Source organism: Ovis canadensis, chromosome 3 (assembly GCF_042477335.2).
Source record: "Ovis canadensis isolate MfBH-ARS-UI-01 breed Bighorn chromosome 3, ARS-UI_OviCan_v2, whole genome shotgun sequence".
Classification (NCBI taxonomy): Eukaryota; Metazoa; Chordata; class Mammalia; order Artiodactyla; family Bovidae; genus Ovis; species Ovis canadensis.
Window position 1 is genome coordinate 152,787,446 of NC_091247.1, and position 23,471 is coordinate 152,810,916.

Consider the following 23,471-nt stretch of genomic DNA (forward strand, 5'->3'; position numbering starts at 1 on the left):
TTTGATAGGGATGACATTGAATCTATAGATTGCTTTGGGTAGCATTGCCACTTTAACAATATTAATTCTTCCAACCCAAGAGCATAGGATATCTTTCCATTTCTTTGAAACCTCTTTAATTTCCTTTATTAATGGTTTATAGTTTTCAGTACAAAAATATTTCATCTCCTTGGTCAGGTCTATTCCCAAGAATTTTTTTGGTGCTATTTTAAAAGATATTGCTTTTTTATATTTACTTTCTCATATTTCATTGTTAGCATAAAGAAATGCAACAAATTTTTGAATGTTAATCTTCTTTCTCATTATTTGCTGAATTTATTCATTAGCTCTAGTTAGTTTCATTTGGAGTCCTTAGGGTTTTCTATATATAGTATTGTGCCATCTTAATATAATGGCAACTTTACCTTTTTCCCTGCCAAATCAAATTCTCTTTCTTTCTTTTCTTTTTTTTTTTTTTTTTTTTGGTCTGATTGCTCTGACTACGACTTCCACTACTATGTTGAGTAGAAGTGATGAGAGTGGGCATCCCTCTCTTGTTCAGATTTTAGCAAGAAGGCTTTTAGCTTTTTACCACAATTACATAGGCTCTGGATTTGTCACAAATGGCTTTTATTATGTTGAGAAATGCCCCCTTTAATCCTACTTTGACAAAACTTTTTATCATGAGTGAATGTTAAATTTTGTCAGTGCCTTTTCTGTGCCTATTGAGATGATCATGTGACTTTTGACTGTTCTTTCATTAAAGTGGTGTATTACACTGATTGATCTGCAAATGTTGAACCATCTTTGTGAACTTGGGATGAATCCCACTTGGTCATGGTATATAGGCTTTTATATGTATGTTGTCTTTGGTTTGCTATTAATAATATTTTGTTGAGAATTTTTGCATCTATGTTTATCAGAGATTTTGGCTTGTTATTTTCTTTCTTCGTGATGTCTTTGTCTAGTTTTGGTATCAGGGTGACTGTGGCTACATAGAATATCTTTGGAAGTGTTCTTTTCCATCTTTTGGAAGAGTGTGAGATGAATCAGTATAAGTTTTTTGTGTGTTTGGTAGAGTTAATCTGTGAAGTCATCTGACCCTGGACTTTGTTTGCAGGGAGAGTTTTAAATTACAAATTTTATTCTACTTCTAGTGATTGGTCTGTTCAAATCATCTATTTCTTCTTGATTTAGCTTTGGTGGGCTGAGGTTGCTCACAGTATTCTCTTATGATTTTTTGCATGTCTGCAGTATCAATTGAGATTTTCCCATTTTTATTTCTTATTTTGTTTATATGGATTCTCTCTCTTTTCTCCTTGATGAGCCTGATCAGATGCTTGTCAATTTAGCCTTTCCAAAAAAAACTTTATTGATATTTTATATTTGTTTTAATCTGTATTTTATTTCCTCCCTAATCTTTATTATTTCCTTCCTTTTGTTGACTTTAAGTTTTGTTTGTTCTTATTCTAATTCTTTTAGATAGTACACTAAATTGTTGGCTTGAAATTTTTCTTGTTTTTTGAGAAACGGCTTTATGGTTATGAATTTCCCTCTAAGAACTGCTTTTGCTGCAACTCACTGATTTTTTTTAAAACTGTTTCTTCATTGTTGTTTATACCAAGGTACTTTAAATTTCCTTTTTGATTTCTTCATTGAGTCATTGATTTTAGTAGCATGGTTTTTAGTCTCCATGTAGTCATGTTTTCCTCATTTCTTTCCCTGTGGTTCATTTCCAGTTTCATGCCATTGAAGTCAGAAAAGATACTTGAAATAGTTTCTACCCTCTTAAATTTGTTGAAGTTTGTTTTGTGTCCTAGTGTGTGGTCTATCCTAGAAAAATGCTCCCTATGACCTTGAAAAGAATCTGTATTCTGAATTTTTTTGGCTGTAATGTCCTGAAAATATCAATTAAATCAAACTGTTCTATTGTTTCATTTAGGATCTCTGCTGCTTTACTGATTTTCTGTCTGGAGGATCTGTCCATTGATGTAAGTGAGGGGTTAATGTCTCTTACTATTATATTCTCATCAATTTCTACCTTTATGTCTGTTAGTATTTGTTTTATGTATCTAAGTGCTCCTGTATTGGGTGCATATATGTTAATGAGTGTAATATTCTCTTCTTGTATTGATCCTTATGTCATTATACCAGGGTTTCCCTGGTGGTTCAGACAGTAAAGGATCCACCTGCAATGCAGGAGACCTGGATTTGATCCCTAGGTTGGGAAGATACCTTAGAGGAGGGCATGGAAACCCACTCCAGTATTCTTCCCTGATAAATCCCCATGGACAGAAGAACCTGGTGGGCTACAGTCTATGGGGTCACGAAGAATCAGGCATGACTGAGCGGCTAAGCACACCACACAATGTCCTTCTACATCTTCCTTTATGGCCTTTATTTTAAAGTCTATTTTATCTCATATGAGAATTGCTACCATCATGTTCCTGTCATTTCTGTTTGTATGAAACATCTCCTGACTTGTAATCTGTGTGTCCCTCATTGTAAAGTGGGTCTCTGGTAAGCAGCATGTTGTAGGCTGTTGTTTTATTATCCAATCTGCCATTATATGTCTTTTGACCAGAGTATTAAGTCCATTGATATTTAAGGTAATTTTTCACAAGTATGCATTTATTGCCATTTTAAACATTTTTTCCAGTTGCTTTTGTATTTCTTCTTTCTTCCTTTCTTTTTCTGCTTCTTTTCTTTTTTGTGGCTTATGGTTTTCTTTTAAGTTATGCTTCAGTTCTCTTCTTTTTGGTTTTTCTGAATCTGTTGCATGTATTTTATTTGTGGTCACCCTGATTTTTAACCATGTTAATCCATTACTCTATCTACTTTCTTTAAACCGAGAGTCAAATAAACTCAAACACATTAAAAAAAAAATTCTACTTTTTCTTCCTCCCTTCCCCAACATTTTATGATTTTGATGTCCTATTTTACATCTTTATATTTATTATTTGGCAATTTATTGTAGTTATAATTGCCTTCACAAATTTGGATTTTTTTTCCCTTATTCTGTGTACTGGCTTATTTAAGTGATCTACAATCCATTCATACGTTTGCTTTTCCTATTGTGACTTTCTTTTCCCTGTATATTCTTGCTTCTTTTCTATGTAAACAAAACCTGTCAACATTTCTTTTATGATAGATTTAGTATTTCTATATTCTTTCAGTTTTTTCCTACCTGAAAATTTCTTTATTTCTCCTTCTATTCTAAATGATAATCTTTCTGGGTAGAGTATCCTAGCTGGCAATTTTTTTTTTTTTTCCTTTCAGGATTTTGAATATACATTGCAAAATTTCTTTAGAGAAATCAGCTGATTGTCTTATGGGAGTTCCTTTATAACTAAGTCTGTTTTTCTCTTATTTCCTATACAACCTTCTCTTCATTTTTAACATTTGCCATTTTAATTATAATGTCTTGGTATAAGTTAGTTTGCATTCTTCTTGTTTGGGACCTACTGTGCTTCCTGTATCTAAATATAGATTTCCTTCTTTAGGTTTGGGCAGTTTTCAGGCATAATTTTTTCAAATACATATTTCATCCCTTTCTGTCTCTCTTCTCCTTATGGAACCCCTATTATGTGTAGATTGGCATTAGTATATTATTTTATCCCACTGTTGTTAAGTCACCATCTCATCCAACTCTTTGTGACCCTGTGAATTGCAGCACACCAGACTTCCCTATCCTTCACTATCTCCTTCATTTTTTTTTCCCTTTGGTCTTTCTGCTGCTGTTCTGATCAAATAACTTCCATTATCCTATCTTCTAGATCACTTATTCACTCTTCTGCATTATTTAGTTTGTCACTTGCCACTTTTAGCTCAGTTTTTATCTCAACAATTGAGTTGTCTGATTTTGATTGGCTCTTCTTTATAGTCTCTAGTTCCTTGTTACAATGAATGATCTACCTTTCTTAATTTCCCATCATTTTTATCATCCCCTTTTTGAACTGGGGGCCTAATAGACTGGAGAAGTTTTTTCCATTATTTGTCTTTGAGGAGACTTCTCTTGTTCTTTCAACTTGGAGTGATTCCTCTGCTTCTTTATTTTACTTCTTTTTCTCTGGTTCTATGAATTTATGAGAAACAGTTATCCACTATGACCTTGAAGAGCTGGTTTTATGTGGGAGCATCCCTGTGTAGCCTGTATGAGTTCAACAGCTTTGGTGTGAGGGTTGCTTTTAGTATGAATACCCTCCACATCTTTCCTGGATGTGCTGGACATTATCCCCATTATTGGAGTTGTGATTGGTGTTGTGGTGGCCAGAGCCTGTCTTGGATATTGGTCAGCACCTCTTCTTTGCTCTGTTACTGTTAGCTTTCTTAGGAGCAGAGTCTGATCCCCAGTTGTTGCAGTAGAAACCCCTAGATCCAGTTATAAGCTGCAATGTGAAGTAGGTTGGACCAGACTGTTGTCTCAAGGAAAGAAGCCACCAAATATTCTTCTGTAAGAACGGTCCACTGGGAAGTGCACACTGGGATGTCACCTGCCACCTGTTGTGTGAGCTCACAAAATACACTGCCCTTGGTACTATCTTTGGCCCCATCTTATGGGAATGCTGGTAATTTTCTCAGATGTCCCTCAGGTACTGTGCTCACAATGCTGCTAGCAAAAATCTACTGAAGTCCAAGACTTGAACCTGCCATAGTTGTACCCCATACCCACTGTGTGGCTTCCAAGAATCAACCCAGAATCCAGCCCTGCCTCCACATGTGCCCACCTACAAAGCCCACCTCTGCTGATGCTGGACCCTCCCCCATGAGAATGCCAGTAATCCTCCTAGATGTCTGGATGTTCTGTAGGTGCTGCACTTACAAATCCATCAGGGGGGTAAACCTGCCATTACCGCTCCACTGGCAGGAATTGGCTCAGAATTTAGCTCCACCTCCACGTGTTGGCAACCTGCCTGCTCTTATTTGCTCCCAGAGCTTGTAGAAGCAGATTCAGCTCACTGCAAGCATGCTGAGAATGAGAACCCAGGCTCCATTCTGCACACACTCTGAGTTGTGGCCCAGAGCACATCGCATGTCCTTTGGGCTGTCTATGCACAGCCAAACTGAGTGCTCTCCTTGAGTCTGCTGAAGCTGCACACAAAAGTAGGTGTGCATCTGGAGCTGGGAGTGCAGCAAGGTAGCCAAGACCTTCTGTGCTGGTCTCTCTCTATTTTGCTGCTGCAAGTTGGCTGCTGCACTTTCCTTTGGACCACTGAAGCGCCTTATCTGTCCTGGTTGATATCCCAGCTAGTAAAGGGCGTTCCCAGGGTGACGGAACTTTTATTTTTTCACTACTCCCTCTCAGGATTGCAAGTTTCATCCAAATTGCTTTTATTGTTGTTGTTTGGTCCTACCCGGTTATGTGGTGATCTTTCTTGCAGCTTTGGTTGTAATGAGACCTGCCAGTGTTCAATAGGCATTTTGTGAAAATCTTCCCATGTGTAGATGTATTTTTAGTGTTTTTGTAGAAAGAGGTGAGTGCCATGTTTTTATGTTTCACCATCTTGATCTCCACTGAGTTGCTATATTTAAAAAAAAGACTTAGGAGAGCAACATAGTTTTTCACCACTAATCTCCTTAAAATGTTTGGACTATTGAGAAGCACTGACTTCATGTTAACAGATGCACACTTTCCAAAATGTAATACTTCCCTTAAAATTCAAAGTTTATCACTGGCAACAAATACTGTCAGTTGTTTCCCCTGAAGTAGCAAACCTGCTTTGTGCATTTTCAAAATAAATTTTTTTTGCCCCATACTCAAGTCTGAATAGATATAGTTTGTCAGCATTCTTTTAATGATGTTCTGTTCAAATTTTATTAAAAGCCTGTTTAACTTGCAACTCACTTGCACAAATGCTTTCCTTCAAGGCAACTATTATACTTCACAAACAGCAGAAGAGCTTTATGTGTGCTTCTCATTTCATCACAGAGAATTGTTCATTAACAAGACATGTTCTCAAAGGTTGAGATTTAATAACACTAATTTCTACTGCTTCATCAGGGATACAAAACTTTTATTGATGGCAGAGTTGTGGTTGTAGAGAATACTATGACTTTTAGTAAAGTTTGGTGCCACTATCTTGGTTCATGTTAAGGTGACGGCAGTGTTACTTATCACTACTTTTGCACCACCAGTGCATATGTCAACAAGTGAAAAAGGCAAATAACATCTTATTTATCATGAAAGTAAGTTTGACTTCATGGATTTGTGAAAAGATCTCAGTATTTTCCTGATGTTCCTTGGACCACACATTGAGAACTATGCAACAAGACAACTGTCACAGCTTCCTATTAGCCCTTCTTTATCTTTTCTCCCCCTAACATTTTAAATTAGATCATGTTACCCTTCTGTACAAAATTACATAAACCTCTCATTTCATGAAGAGTAATGTGGTGTGCTCCAGTTTTTTCAATTTCGTTTCTTACTACTTTCTCAGTAACTCACCTTCTCAAAAGTAGTGGCCTCCTTATTCTTGGACATTTACTTAAGCTCCTTCTCAGTAGGTCTTTACATTCTCTATTCTTTCTGCACAGAGCGTTTTTTTCTTAGAGACTTCCATGAATCATTTTCTCCTTTCATTCAGGTCTTTATTTCAATATCGCCTGATGGAAAGGATCTCCTTTGAACACAGTTTCAACTATACCTCTGTCATTCTTTAGACCCTTGGCTTGCTTTGCTTTCCTTTTTGCCACTTATATCTTACTGTCTAACTTCCTCCATGATAGAATGTCAGTTCCATAAAATCAGAAATTTGATTCTGTTCACTGTTTAATAAAAATCACATTCCAATAGGCTCATCAAAGTGAATTCACAGGAATATGTTTGCCTTATGGAAGCATAATATAGTGTTTCTTAAATGCAAGTTCATAAGTAGGCTGCACCAAATTAACTCAGGATATTTTTTAAATAATCTAGGCTCTTTCCCCCAAATTCTGATTCACCCAGTAGAAAATAAAAAGAGTCAATGTATATTACAAAATTCCCCAGGTATTTATGAAGAACTGTCAGTTTGGGAAACCCTTTTCCTAATTCAACATGCTGCTTTCCGATGTAAAGTGTTAGTAGATGTTGGATTTATATGAAAGTCAGTTGGGCAACTTGCTAAATCATCATTCAGATTTCTAAGGATCATATTATAAACATGATGATAAATCATGTAACTTTATAAAAAGCCTCATAAAGTAAAATAAAATTTCTATATTTTCTTAGTTACATTATCAATAAACCAAAATAAATAGCATGTCTATAAGTTAGCAATAGTCAATCTGAAAATTGAACTAAGGAAGCAATTCCATTTTAAATGGTCTCAAAAAGAATAAAATGATTAGAAATAAATTTAAGAAATGTAGGACTTGTACATATTCAAGAATGGAAAGCATAAATAAATGGGAGGACATCCCAAGTTCATGGTTCAGAAGACTTAATATTGCTAAGATGAAAGTAGTTTTCAAACTAAAGTACAGATTCAATCCAATTCCTCTCAAAAATCCTGTCTGGCTTTTTTGCAGAAATTGACAAGCTGATCCCAAAAATCATATAGAAATTTAAAGAACTCAGAAGAGACAAAATAATATTGAAAAGTAAGATCCATGCTTGAAAGAATAGTCTTTTCAATAAATGATACCAGGACAGTTGTGTATCTATATACAAAAAAAAAAAAAAAAACCACAAGAATAATTCAAAGTAAAACATAGGCCTAGATTCATGAGCTAAAAGTATAAAACCCTTAGAAGAAAATATAAAAGCAAATTTTCATGACCTTGGGTTATGCAGAGTTTTCTGAAATGTGACAGAATTTATCTATAAATAAACAATTATTAAAATGCAATAATAAGACAACCCAGGGACTTACCTGGTTGTCCAGTGGTTAAGACTCCTTGCTCCCAATGTAGGGGTCATTTTGACTCCTGGTCAGGGAACTAGATGGAGACCGAGACACTCTATACAGTCAGCAAAAACAAGACCTGGAGCTGAATGTAGCTCAGATCATGAAGTCCTCATTGGAAAAATTCAGATTTAATTAAAGAAAGGAGGGAGAATCACTAGGCCATTCAGGTGTAACTTAAATCAAATCCCTTATGATTATACAGTGAAAGTGATAAATAGATTCAAGAGATTAGATCTGATATGCAGAGTGCCTGAAGAACTATGGATGGAGGTTCATAACATTGCACAGGAAGCAGTGATCAAAACCACCCCAATGGAGGAAAAAATGCAAAAAGGCAAAATGTTGTCTGAGAGTCCTTAGAAATAGCTTAGAAAAGAAGAGAAGTGAAAGGCAAAGGAGAAAAGGAAAGATATAAGCATCTGAATGCAGAGTTCCAAAGGATAGCAAGGAGAGATAAGAAAGCCTTCTTAAGTGAACAATGTGAAGAAATAGAGGAAAACAATAGAATAGGAAAGACTAGATATCTCTTCAATAAAATTAGAGATACCAAGGAACATTTCATGCAAAGATGGGTGCATTTAAGAACAGAAATGTATGGACATAACAAAAGCAGAAGATATTAAGAAGAGGTGGCAAGATATACAGAACAGAAGAACTATACAAAAAAGATCTTAATGACCCAGATAACCACGATGGTGTAATCACTCACCGAGAGCCAGACATCCTGGAGTTCAAAGTCAAGTGGGCCTTAGGAAGAATCACTACGAACATAACTAGTTGAGGTGATAGAATTCAAGCTGAGCTATTTCGAATCCTAAAAGATGATGCTGTGAAAGTGCTGCACTCAAAATGCCAGCAAATTTGGAAAACTCAGCAGTGGCCCCAGGACTGGAACATGTCAGTTTTCATTCCAATTCCAAAGAAGGGCAATGCCAAAGAATGTTCAAACTAGCATACAATTGCACTCATTTCACATGCTATCAAAGTAATGCTCAAAATTCTTTAAGCTAGGCTTCAACAGTGCATGAACCAAGAAGTTCCAAATGTTCAAGCTGGATTTAGAAAAAACAGATGAACCAGAGATCAAGTTGCCAATATCTGGTGGATCATAAAATAAGCAGAAGAATTCTAGAATTCTAGACGAGTTCAAAACTGGGAAAGGAGTATGTTAAGGCTGTATATTGTCACCCTGCTTATTTAACTTATATGCAGAGTACATCATGAGAAATGCCAGGCTTGATGAAACACAAGCTGGAATCAAGATTGCTAGGAGAAATATCAATATATGCAGATGACACCATCCTTATGACAGAAAGCAGAGAGAAACTAAAGAGCTTCTTGATGAAGTTGAAAGAGGAGAGTGAGAAAGTTAGCTTAAAACTCAACATTCAAAAAATGAAGATCATGGCTACCAGTCCCTCACTTCATGTTAAATAGATGGGGAAACAATGGAAACAGTGACAGACTTTATTTTCTTGGGCTTGAAAGTCACTGAAGATGGTGACAGCATCCATGAAATTAGAAGTTTCTTGCTCCTTGGAAGAAAAGATATGACAAACATAGACAGTGTATTAAAAACTAGAGACATTTACTTTACCAACAAAGGTCAAAGCTGTGGTTTTTCCAGTAGTCATATATAGATGTGAGACTTGGAATATGAAGAAGGCTGAGCAATGAAGAATTGATGCTTTTGAACTGTGGTGTTGGAGAAGACTCTTGAGAGTCCCTTGGACTGTAAGGAGATCAAACCAGTCAATCCTGAAGGAAATCAATCCTGAATATTCATTGGAAGGACTGATGCTGATGATGAGGCTCCAATACTTTGGCCACCCAATTCAAATAGTAGACTCATTAGAAAAGACCCTGATGCTGGGAAAGATTGAAGGCTGGAGGAGAATGGGATGACAGAGGGTGAGATGGTTGGATGGCATCACCGACTCAATGGACATGAGTTTGAGTAAGCTCCTGGAGATGGTGAAGGACCAGAAAGCCTGGAGTGCTGCAGTCCATGGGGTCACAAAGATCAGACATGACTAATCAACAACTGATCACCTGAACAGCAACAAATTGAAACAACCAGTATACAGATGAACCTTGAAAACATTATACAAAGTGTAAGAAGCCAGTCTGAATATACATTATATGATAGCATTAGTACAAAATGTCCAGAAGAGATCTATAAAAACAGAAAGTAAATCAATGATTATCCCTGATGAGAGATGGAGCTTGTAGGAAATACAGTGAATGCTAATGAGTCTGTAGTTATATAGTTTCTTAGGTTTGTTATATCAGCCATAATAAGACAAATCTCACAGCTCAAACATATGATTTTCAAATCCTAAGTATGTCAATGTGTATTCTTGCCACCCAGGTTACCTTCCAGGATGAACAACGGCAGAAAGTGTCCAAGAAAACTGATGGAGTGAGTCTCCTGTTAGCTCCTGTGCTTCCTTTCATAACCTCCTTGATTAACTTGTGAAAAACTACATTCTTTTAAAGCTATAGTCCTTATTAGCTACAGGAGTTTTTAGCAAGATTTAAAAAACTATTTTCTTACAGTATACCACCAGAGACTAACGGAAGTAGGTAGGTACATTTGGCTTCCCTGGTGGCTCAGAAGTTAAAGCGTCTGCTGCAATGCAGGAGACCCGGGTTCTATTCCTGGGTTGGGAAGATCCCCCTGGAGAAGGAAATGGCAACCCACTCCAGTATTCTTGCCTGGAGAATCCCATGGACGGAGGGGCCTGGACCTTTCCTTTCACGAATGCACTCAAATACTATTTAAATCTCAAATGCCCTTTCATTTCAACATCAAAATATCTAATTCACTGTTTATATATTATTTTCACAATAAAAAAATTGTCCAACATAAACAGTACTAAAATATATTTTGCTTTTTTATTGTAGTGAAATACACATAGCATAAGTTTGTCATTTTAACCAATTTTAAGTGTACCACACGGTGGGCAGTAAGTGTATTCACATCATTGTGAAACTATCGTGTGTGTGTGTGTGCGTGTGTCTGTGTGTCTGTGTCTGTGTGTGTCTCTGTGTGTGTGTGAGCACGTGCACTCAGTCACTCAGTGGTGTCTGACTCTGCAACTCCATGGACTCTAGCCTTCCAGGCTCCTCTGTCTATGGAATTTCCCAGGCAAGAATACTGGAGAGAGTTGCCATTTCCTACTCTGGGGAATCTTCCTGATGCAGGGATTGAATCCTCATTTCTTACATCTCCTGCATTAGCAGGGAGATTCTTTACAACTGTGCCACCTGGGAACACCCCCAACACCAAAATAGCAAGTAACTTTTATATAAATAACTCAATAGAAAATAAAATATATAATCAAACCTTCAAAGTACTATTTTGGAGTTGTTTATATTAAAAAAAATTTTTTTTAATTTAAAAATTGGAGGATAATTGCTTCACAATACTGCATTGGTTTCTGCTATACATCAATGTATAAAATATTTTTCATTATTAAAGTAAAACCACAATTCTAATAAAGAATGCTATAATAAATCTTCAGATAAACAAGCAATTTTATTGATAAATTCATGATATTATTATTTATGGAATTATATTTAAAATACATTTACATTTGAATCTTCTTTTTCAACCCAAAGATTTTCATCTAGATTTCATATTAAAAATAAAGTCATTGATGCATCATGAGACAGATTGCATATTAAATATATTAAATGTCAAGCTTTTTATTCTAGTTTCACTTGAAAAATAAACTTCCATAAGGCATGGACAGATGTTGATAAGATAATAGCAGCTGTGGTGAGAATACATTTAAGGAAAAATGACAGTGTTTAATTGTTAAGATTATGAATAGCTCTTTCAAAGTATTAAACAGAACCTGTTATAAGATATTTTAAAATAATCAATAACTCCTGCACTGTGTTTTTCATTTTGGTACCAGCTGCTACCATTTCTTCTCTCTTGACAAGACATCAAACTCTAAGGCCATGCCTCCCTTGCTGTATCAGACAGGATCAAAGCATAGCTGCCTACTTAACTAAGAGAGTTGTCCAATTAAGCTGAAATTTCCAGTTTTTCCTCTTTTTTCGTATTCTTCCTTCTTTATTCTTGGATCTTTTATCCATCCCTTCTTCATTCTTAGAGACTTGCTATCATGCATTTTTTCTTCTTTGCCTTTATCTTCAAAATTCATAGGTTCTTTTCCCTGTTCAGTTCAGTTCGGTTCAGTAGCCCAGTCGTGTCTGACTGTTTGCGACTCCATGAATCTCAGCACACCAGGCCTCCCTGTCCATCACCAACTCCTGGAGTTTACTCAAACTCATGTCCATTGAGTCAATGATGCCATCCAACCATCTCATCCTCTGTCATCCCCTTCTCCTCCCGCCCTCAATCTTTCCCAGTATCAGAGTCTTTTCAAATGAGTCAGTTCTTTGCATCAGGTGGCCAAAGTATTGGAGTTTCAGTTTCAACATCAGACCTTCCAATGAACACCCAGGACTGATTTCCTTTAGGATGGACTGGTTTGATCTCCTTGCAGTCCAAGGGACTCTGAAGAGTCTTCTCCAACACCACAGTTCAAAAGCATCAATTCTTCTGCACTCAGCTTTCTTTATAGTCCAACTCTCATATCCATACATGACTACTGGTTCTTTCCCCTATAAAGAACTCCTATGGGTTATTTCTAGATTTCCCACACTTTCTAAAGAAAAAAATAAAAATCCTTTTTCTTATCCCTCTTATTCCCACTTACCTAGTATTTAAGATCTCCACTGCACTTTATAACCAAATTTCTTTATAAAGAAATTGACATCTCCTCTCTGATTTCTCACCATCATTCCCTCTTTAATCTACTGGAAACTTGCTTCTACTGAAAGTGCCCATTCTGGGGCCCCTAAGGCCATTGGATACATTTTTGTCTTCCTACTTGACCTCTCTCTGTATTTAACAGTTTCATATATCTTTACTCTTGAAATTCTTTTGCGTTGGCCTGTGTAACACTAACTCTCACAGTCAGTCAGTTCAGTCACTCAGTCATGTCCAACTCTGTGTGACCCCATGGACTGCAGCATGCCAGTGTCCATCACCAACTCCCATAGCTTGCTCAAACTCATGTCCATCAAGTGGGTGATGCCATCAAACCACCTCATCTTCTGTCGTCCCCTTCTCCTCCTGCCTTCAATCTTTCCCAGCATCAAGGTCTTTTTCCAGTGAGTCAGTTCTTTGCATCAGATGGCCAAAGTATTGGAGCTTCAGCTTCAGCACCAGTTCTTCCAATGAATATTCAGGACATATTTCCTTTTAGATGGACTGGTTGGATCTCCTTGCAGTCCAAGGGACTTCCAAGAGTCTTCTCCAATACCACAGTTCAAAAGCATCAATCCTTCAGCATTCAGCTTACTTTATGGTCCAGTCTCACATCCATATATGACTACTGGAAAAACCATAGCTTTGATTAGTTGAGCCTTTGTTGGCAAAGTAATATCTCTGCTTTTTAATATGCTTTCTAGGTTTGTCATAACTTTTCTTCCAAGAAGCTAACATCTTTTGATTTTATGGCTGTAGTCACCATCTGCAGTAATTTTGGAGCCCAAGAAAATAAAGTCTGTCACTAGCTCTCACAGTTCTCCATATCTCTCACTCTGTCACACTTTCTCTTGGGGACTTTTCCTTCTCTGTCTTCTTAAGTATTGATATTTTCCACATATCTAACATGTAAACATCTATGATAAGACAGCACATATCAAACTCAATTACAACATTCAGTTCTCAAAACGGAGGAGTAGGTGGATGTGGAGTACACCTCTTTCCACAGATACATCAGGAATACACCTGCAGACACAGAAGTGCATGTAGAACACCAGCTGAGAATGGTCAGGAGTACCTGACCAGTGGAAAATAATATATAGAACCATGCAGAAGTTGAGATCAAGCCCTGAACACTTGGAGTGGGAGCACTGACTCCAAGACCCTAGACTACCAGAGAGCTAACCCTAGGGAGTATCAAATAGTGAGAACTCACACAAAGGAAACCACTTGAGTACAAGACCCTGCATCACCCAACCACCAGTAGCACCCTGTGCAGAACACGTCATTTAAACACAAACAAAACAAAGATACAAACCCAGTCATCAGCAGACAGGATTACCACCTCACTCAGCCTTGCCCATTAGAGGAAAAACAAAAAAGTCAGCAGAAATCTCACCCTATATGAAGCTTACACAAACCACTGGACCAACCTTAGAAGGGCAGAAACCAAAAGGAAGAAAGAATTCAACCTTGAAGCCTGGGAAAAGGAGACCTCAAACACAATAATTAAAAAAATAATAATGAAAAGGTAGAAAAATACTACACAAATGAAGGAACAAGCTAGAAACACAGAAGTCCAAACAAATGAAGAGGAAATAGGTAAACTACCTGAAAAAGGATTCAGAATGATGATAGTAAAGATGATCAAAAACCTTGAAATCAAAATGGAGAAAATGCAAGAATCAGTTAACAAAGACCTAGAAGAATTAAAGAATAAACATACAAACAAAACAATTACTGAAATTAAAAATATTCTGGAAGGACTCAACAGCAGAATATCTGAAGCAGAAGAATGAATCAGTGAGCTAGAAGATAAAATGATGCAAATAACTTCTGAAGAGCAGAATAAAGTAAAAAGAATGAAAAGAACTGAGGATAGTCTCAGAGACCTCTTGGACAATATCAAATGCACCAAAATTCGAATTATAGTGGTCCTGTAAGCAGAAGAGAAAAAGAAAGGGCATGAGAAAATTTTTGAAGAGATTACAGTTTAAAATTTCCACAACATGGAAAAGAAAATAGTCAATTAAGTCCAAGAGGAACAAAGAATCCCATACAGGATAAACCCAAGGAGACACACCAAGACACATACTAATCAAACTCACAAAGAATAAACACGAAAAAAGAATATTAAAAGCAGCAAGGGAAAAGCAACAAGTAACAAACAAGGGAAATCCCATATGTTTAACAGCTGATCTTTCAGCAGAAACTCTGTAGGCCAGAAGGAAATGGCAGGATATATTTAAAGTACTGAAAGGGGAAAATCTACATCCAAGATTACTGTACCCAGAAAGGATCTCATTCAAAATTGATGGAGAAATAAAAAGCTTTTCAGAAAAGCAACAGTTAAGAGAATTCAGTACCACCAAGTCAGCTTTACAACAAATGTTAAACGACTTATATAGTCAAGAAATACAAGAGAAGGAAACAGATCTACAAAATTAACCCCAAACAATTGAGAAAATGGCAATAGGAACATATATATCAATAATTACTTCAAATGTAAATGGATTCAATGCTCCAACCAAAAGACACAGATTGGCTGAATGGATACAAAAACAAGACCTATATATATGCTGTCTACAAGAAACCCACTTCAGACCTCAAGACACATATAGACTGAAAGTGAGAGGATGGAAAAATATATTCCATGCAAATGGGGAGCAAAAGAAAGCTGCAGTAGCAATCCTCATATCAGACAAAATAGACCTTAAATTTAAAAAAATTACAAGAGATAAGGAAGGGTACTATGTAATGATCAAGGGATCAGTCCAAGAGGAAGAAATAACAATTGTAAATATCTATGTCCCCAACATAGGAGCACATCAATACATAAGACAAACACTAACAGACATAGAAGGAAAAATTGACAGTAACACAATAATAGTAGAAGAGTTTAACATCCCACTCACACCAAAGGACAAATCATCAAAACAGAAAATTAATAAGAAAACATAGCTTTAAATGATACGTTAGATGAGATGGATCTCATTGATATCTTCAGGACATTCCATCCAAAGCAGAATACACCTTCTTCTCAAAGGTACATGGAACATACCATATCTTGGGTCACAAATCAAACCTCAGTAAATTTAAGAAAATTGATATTGTAGCAATCACCTTCTCCAACCCCAATGCTATGAGACTAGATGTCAATTACAAGGAAAAAAGTGTAAGAAACACAAACACATGGAGATTAAACAATACATTTCAAAATAACCAACAGGTTACTGAAGAAATCAAAAGAGAAATCAAAAAATTTCTAGAAACAAATGACAATGAAAACACGATAACTCAAAACCTATGGGATGCAGCAAGAGCAGTTCTAAGAGGGAAGTTTATAGCAATACAGTCCTACCCCAAGAAACAAGAAAAACATCGAATAGACTACCAAACTTTACACCTAAAACAACTGGAAAAAGAAGAAGAACAACAACAACACCAAAAAAAAAGTCCACAGTTAGTAGAAGGAAATATATCATAAAGACCTGAGCAGAAATAAATGAAAAAGAAATGAAAGAAACAATAGTAAAGATTAATAAAACTAAAAGCTGGTTCTTTGAGAAGAAAACAAAACTGACAAACCTTTAGCCAGATTCATCATGAAAAAAAGAAAGAAGAATTAAATCAACAAAATTAGAAATGAAAAAGGAGAAGTTACACAGACAGTGCAGAAATACAAAGGATTATAAGAGACTGTTATGAACAATGGTATGGTGATAAAATTGATAACCTGGAAGAAATGGACAGATTCTTAGAAAAGTTCAATCTTCCAAGACTGAACCAAGTAGAAATTATGAACAACCCAATTACAAGCACTGAAATGGAAGCTGTGATAAAAAAAAATCTCCCCAAAATCAAAAGCTCAGGACCAGATGGCTTCACAAGAGAAATCTATCAAACATTTAGAGAAGAGCTAATGCCTATCATTCTAAAACTGTCTCAAAAAATTGCAGAGGAACGAACATTCCAACTCATTCTACAAGGCCACTATCACCCTGACACCAAAACCAAAGATAACACAAAAAAGAGAAAATCACAGGCCAATATAACTAAGGAACATAGATGCAAAAATCCTCAACAAAATTTTAGCAAACAGAATTCATCAACACATCAGAAAACTCATGCACCATGATAAAGTTAGGTTTATGCCAAGGATACAAGGATTCTTCAATATATGCAAATCAATCAACGTGGTACACCATATTAACAAATTGAAAGATAAAAACCATATGATAATCTTAATAGATGCAGAAAAAAAAGCCTTTGACAAAATTCAGGACCCATTTATGAGTAAAACTCTTCAGAAAATGAGCATAGACGGAACCTACCTCAACATAGTAAAGACCATATATTATAAGTCTATAGCAAACATTATTCTCAGTGGTGAAAAACTGAAAGCATTTCCTCTAAGGTCAGGAACATGACAAGGGTATCTACTTTCACCACTGTTATTCAACATAGTTCTGGAAGTCCTAGCTATGGCAAACGGCAGGGGGTGGGTGGGTGGGGAGAAATAAAAGGAATCCAGATCAGAAAAGAAGAAATAAAGCTCTCACTGTTTTCAGATGACGATACGGTACATAGAAAATCCTAAAGATAGTATCAGAAAATTACTAGAGCTAATCAGTGAATTTAGCAAAGTTGCAGGATACAAAATTAATACACAGAAATCATTTGTATTTCTGTATACTAACAATGAAAAATCAGAAAGAGAAATTAAGGAATCAATCCCATACACCATTGCAACAAAAAGAATCAAATATCTAGGAATAAACTTACCTAAGGAGACAAAAGAACTGTACACAGAAAACTGTAAGACACTAATGAAAGAAATAAAAGATGACATAAACAGATGGAGAGATATTACATGTTTCTGGGTAGGAAGAATCAATATTGTGAAAATGACTAGCTACAAACACAATCTACAGATTCAATGTGATCCCTATCAAATTACCAATGGCATTTTTTACAGAACTAGAACAAAAGAATTCAGAATTCATAGGGAAACACAAAAGCCTCTGAATAGCCAAAGCAGTCTTGAGAAAGAAGAATGGAGCTGGAGGAATCAACCTTCCTGACTTCAAATTATACTACAAAGCTACAGTCACCAAGACTGTATGGTACTGGCATAAAAACAGAAATAAAGACCAACGGACCAAGATAGGAAGCCCAGAAATAAACCCATGAACCTATGGGTACCTTATTTTTTACAAAGGAGGCAAGAATATACAATGGGGCAAAGACAGCCTCTTCAATAAATGGTGCTGGGAAAACTGGACAGCTACATGTAAAAGAATGAAATTAGAACACTTCCTAATTCCATATCCAAAGATGATCTCAAAATGGATCAAAGACCTAAATGTAAGACTAGAAACTATAAAACTCTTAGAGGAAAACATAGGCAGAGCACTTAATGACATAAATCAAAGCAAGATCCTCTATGACCCACCTCCTAGAGTAAAGGAAATAAAAACAAAAGTAAACAAGTGGGACTTGATTAATCTTAAAAGCTTTTGAACAGCCAAGGAAACACTAAGGAAGGTGCAAAGACAACCCTCAGAATGGGAGAAAAGTAATAGCAAATGAAACAACTGACAAAGGATTAATTTCCTAAGTATATAAGCAGCTCATACAACTCAATACCAGAAAAACCAAAACCCAATCAAAAAGTGGGAGAAAGATCTAAACAGACATTTCTCCAAAACAACATACAGATGGCCAACAAACACATGAACAGATGCTCAACATCACTCATTATTCAGTTCAGTTCAGTTCAGTTTAGTCGCTCAGTTGTGTCCGACTCTTTGTGACCCCATGAATCACAGCACGCCAGGCCTCCCTGTCCATCACCATCTCCCAGAGTTCACTCACACTCACGTCCATCGAGTCAGTGATGCCATCCAGCCATCTCATCCTCTATCATCCCCTTCTCCTCCTGCCCCCAATCCCTCCCAGCATCAGAGTCTTTTCCAATGAGTCAACTTTTCACATGAGGTGGCCAAAGTACTGGAGTTTCAGCTTCAAAATCATTCCCTCCAAAGAAATCCCAGGGCTGATCTCCTTCAGAATGGACTGGTTGGATCTCCTTGCAGTCCAAGGGACTCTCAAAAGTCTTCTCCAACACCACAGTTCAAAAGCATAAATTCTTCGGCACTCAGCTTTCTTCACAGTCCAACTCTCACATCCATACATGACCACTGGAAAAAAACATAGCCTTGACTAGACAGACCTTTGTTGGCAAAGTAATGTCTCTGCTTTTCAAAATGCTATCTAGGTTGGTCATAACTTTCCTTCCAAGGAGTAAGCATCTTTTAATTTCATGGCTGCAGTCACCATCTGCAGTGATTTTGGAGCCCCCCAAAATAAAGTCTGACCCTGTTTCCACTGTTTCCCCATCTATTTCCCATGAAGTGATGGGACCGGATGCCATGATCTTCGTTTTCTGAATGTTGAGCTTTCAGCCAACTTTTCCACTCTCCTCTTTCACTTTTTAATTCCTCTTCACTTTCTGCCATAAGGGTGGTGTCATCTACACATCACTCATTATTAGAGAAATGCAAATCAATACTACAATCAAAACCTCACACCAGTCAGAATGGCCATTATCAAAACTTCTACAAACAATAAATGCTGGAGAGGGTGTGGAGAAAAGGGAGCTCTCTTTCACTTTTGGTGAGAATTTGAATTGATACAGCCACTATGGAAGATGGTATGGAGATTCCTTAAAAAACAAGGAATAAAACCACCATCAGTTCATTTCAGATCAGTCGCTCAGTCGTGTCTGACTCTTTGCGACCCCATGAATTGCAGCACACCAGGCCTCCCTGTCCATCACCAACTCCCGGAGTTCACTCAGACTCACATCCATCAAGTCAGTGATGTCATCCAGCCATCTCATCCTCTGTTGTCCCCTTCTCCTCCTGCCCCCAATCCCTCCCAGCATCAGAGTCTTTTCCAATGAGTCAACTCTTCGCATGAGGTGGCCAAAGTACTGGAGTTTCAGCTTTAGCATCATTCCTTCCAAAGAAATCCCAGAGCTGATCTCCTTATGACCCAGTAATTCCACTCCTAGGCATATACCCTGAGAAAAGCAAAATTGTAAAAGACATATGTAACCCATTGTTCATTGCAGCACTATTTACAATAGCTAGAACATGGAAGCAACCTAGATGTCCATCAGCAATTGAATAGATAAAGAAGTTGTGGTACATATCCACAATGGAATATTACTTAGCCTTTAAAAGCAACACCTTTGAGTCCGTTCTAATGAGGTGGATGAACCTAGAACCAATTATACAGAGTGAAGCAAGTCAGAAAGAGAAAGAAAAATATCATAATCTTATGCATATATATGGAGTCTAGAAAAGTGGCACTGAAGAATTTACTTACAGGGCAGCAGTGGAGAAGTGGACATGGAGAGCAGACAAGGGAGAGGGAAGAAGAGGGTGAGATATATGAAAAGAGTAACATGGAAACTTATATTACCGTATGTAGAAAAGATGTCCAGTGGTAATTTGCTGTATGGCTAAGGAAACTCCTACAGGGGCTCTATGTCAACCTAGAGGGGTAGGATAGGGAAGGAGATGAAAGGGAAGTTCAGGAGGGAGGAGACATATGTGTACCTATGGCTGATTCATGTTGAGGTTTGACAGAGAACAGCAAAATTCTGTAAAGCAATTATCTTTCAATAAAACATAAATAAATTTTTTAAATTCAGTTCTTTTTTTCCCCTCAATTTTTCCTTCTTTTGATGTTTTCTCTCTCAGTGAAGGGTGCCACCATTCACCCCGTTATTCACGTCCAAGCATCACTCTTGGCTTCTTCTCCTTCCTCTTCCCCCATGGTCCCAGTTACCAGGTCCCACCAATTTCTCTGCTACCCAGTTCATAACCATTCTCTCTAAGTATTCTGTGCTTTACTCTCAGAACTGGCTTCTGATCAGTTGCTTTATCATTCAGTTTGATTCTCCATGATGTTTCACAGTTTGTTTCATGAAACAATGCTGTTTCACATTTACAGTATTTAAATCTGATCATATGAGCCTGGTGAGCTGTAGTCCATGGGGTCGCTAAGAGTCAGACATGACTGAGCGACTTCACTTTCACTTTTCACTTTCATGCATTGGAGAAGGAAATGGCAACCCACTCTAGTGTTCTTGCCTGGAGAATCCCCGGGACGGGGGAGCCTGATGGGCTGCGGTCTCTGGGGTTGCACAGAGTCGGAGACGACTGAAGCGACTTAGCATATCATTCCTTTGCTTAAATATCCATCAGTGTTTCTACATGAGAAAATAAAGTTTAAATTTGCCTACAGTTTCTAACCACTACCTGCTTCCTCCCACTTTTCACTATATCCTCCCACTCCCATTGTTCCAAATAATCAACCTTCACTTCAGCCAAAGGGAATTTATTAGATTTTTTCCTATGTATAATGTAGTTTTCCTTTTCTTAAAATACTTTTCTCACTTTTCCCTTGGTCTTCCCAAGTGGCGCTGTGGTAAAGAATCTGCCTGCCAATGCAGGAGACGCAAGAGGTGTGAATTCAATCCCTGAGTCAGGAAGATCCCCTAGAGATGGGAATGGCTACCCACTTCAGTATTCTTGCCTGGAAAATTCCATGGACAGAGGAGCCTGGAGGGCTACAGTCCACGAGGGCACAGAGTCAGATATGACTGAGTGCACAAACACACACACACACACACACATACACACACACGCACTTTTCTCTTGTCCATTAAAGATCATCTAGAGTATCACTATGTCCATGAGGTCCTCACCCACCGCCTCAGGCACAACTTCAATTTAGTTCAGTTTAGTTTCTCAGTCATGTCTGACTCTTTGCAACCCATGGACTGCAGCATGCCAGGCCTCCCTGTCCATCATCAACACCTAGAGTTTACTCAAACTCATGTCCATTGAGTCACTGATGCCATCCAACCATCTCATCCTCTGTCATCCCCTTCTCCTCCTGCCTTCAATCCTTTCCAGCATCAGTGTCTTTTTAAATGAGTCAGTTCTTTGCATCAGGTGGCCAAAGTTTTGGAGTTTCAGCTTCAGCATCAGTCCTTCCAAAAAATATTCAAGATTGATTTTCTTAAGAATGGACTGGTGGATCTCCTTGCAGTTCCAGGGACTCTCAAGAGTCTTCTCCAACAGCACAGTTCAAAAGCATCAATTCTTTGGCACTCAGCTTTCTTTATAGCCCAACTCTCAAATCCATACGTGACTGCTGGAAAAATCATAGCTTTGACTAGACAGACCTTTGTTGGTAAAGTAATGTCTCTGCTTTTTAATATGCAATCTAGGTTAGTCATAACTTTTCTTCCAAGGAGCAAGCGTCTTTTAATTTGATGGCTGCAGCCACCATCTGCAGTGATTTTGGAAGCCAAAAAAAATAGTCTGTCACTGCTTCCACTGTTTCCCCATCTGTTTGCCATGAAGTGATGGGACCGGATGCCATGATCTTCACTTTCTGAATGTTGAGTTTTAAGTCAACTTTTTCACTCTCCTCTTTCACTTTCATCAAGAGGCTCTTCAGTTCTTCTTCACTTTCTGCCATAAGGGTGGTGTCATCTGCATATCTGAGGTTATTGATATTTCTCCTGGCAATCTTGATTCCAGCTTGTGCTTCATCCAGCACAGCATTTCTCATGATGTACTCTGCACATAAGTTAAATAAGCAGAGTGACAATATACAGCCTTGACATACTCATTTCCCAGTTTAAAACCAGTCTGTTGTTCCATGTCCAGTTCTAACTGTTACTTCCTGACCTGCATGCATATTTCTTAAAAGGCAGGTCAGGTGGTCTGGTATTCACATCTCTTGAAGAATTTTCCAGAGTTTGTTGTGATCTACATAGTCAAAGGCTTTGGCATAGTCAATAAAGCAGAAGTAGATGTTTTTCTGTCCTTTTGCTTTTTTGATGCTGCAAATTTGATTTCTGGTTCCTCTGCCTTTGCTAAATCCAGCTTGAACATGTAGGAGTTCACGGTTCATGTACTGTTGAAGCCTAGCTTGGTGAATTTTGAGCATAACCTCAGGCTGACTGTAATACTACTGCCCCGACCCCCACCAGCCTTGCTCACCTAAAGCTGCCTCTACAACTCTTTCTAACTTGGCTCATATTAGGAAAAATTGTAATCCTAGATTTCCTTTCATTTCCTCTACTAAACTGTTGTCTCTTGAGGGAAAGAATTTGCTTCACTTGCCTCTATAGTCCTAGAGCTAAGTAAAGTCTTTGGCTATCAGTTCAGTTCAGTTCAGTCACTCAGTCATGTCTGACTCTTTGCGACCCCATGAATCGCATATAGTAGTGAGCAATACAGTTTTGTTGGATTAATAAATATCAGAATAAATGTAATCGACTAAACTTGTTTTGACTTAAGTGTATGACCAACCATACTGTAATACAAGAACCCAGAATTATTGTCCTGCTAGTCAAAATGCTTTTAATTGAATCTACAAATAAATGGGTTTCAGTTTGGTTGATTCTTATACAAGCAGGCTTAGTATACTAAAGAAGTCATTTAATTAAATTTTATAGTTTATTTGTCTTTGTTTTGAGACTGTCACATATGTATACTCTAGAGGATAAAATATTTAGCTTGACTTAACTTTCAGTTGGTAGACATTTGTGTGGATGTGAATGTAAAAAATCTCTGACCACAGAATATTCTGATCCAAATAATGAAACAAAGGGACAGGAGACTTCCCAAAACATTGTTTACACTGTTAAGATGACAGGGAGGTCCTGTCAGCAACTCTCAGGCAAGATGCAAAAGCTATGCTTTGTTTATCTGTTTGCTTAT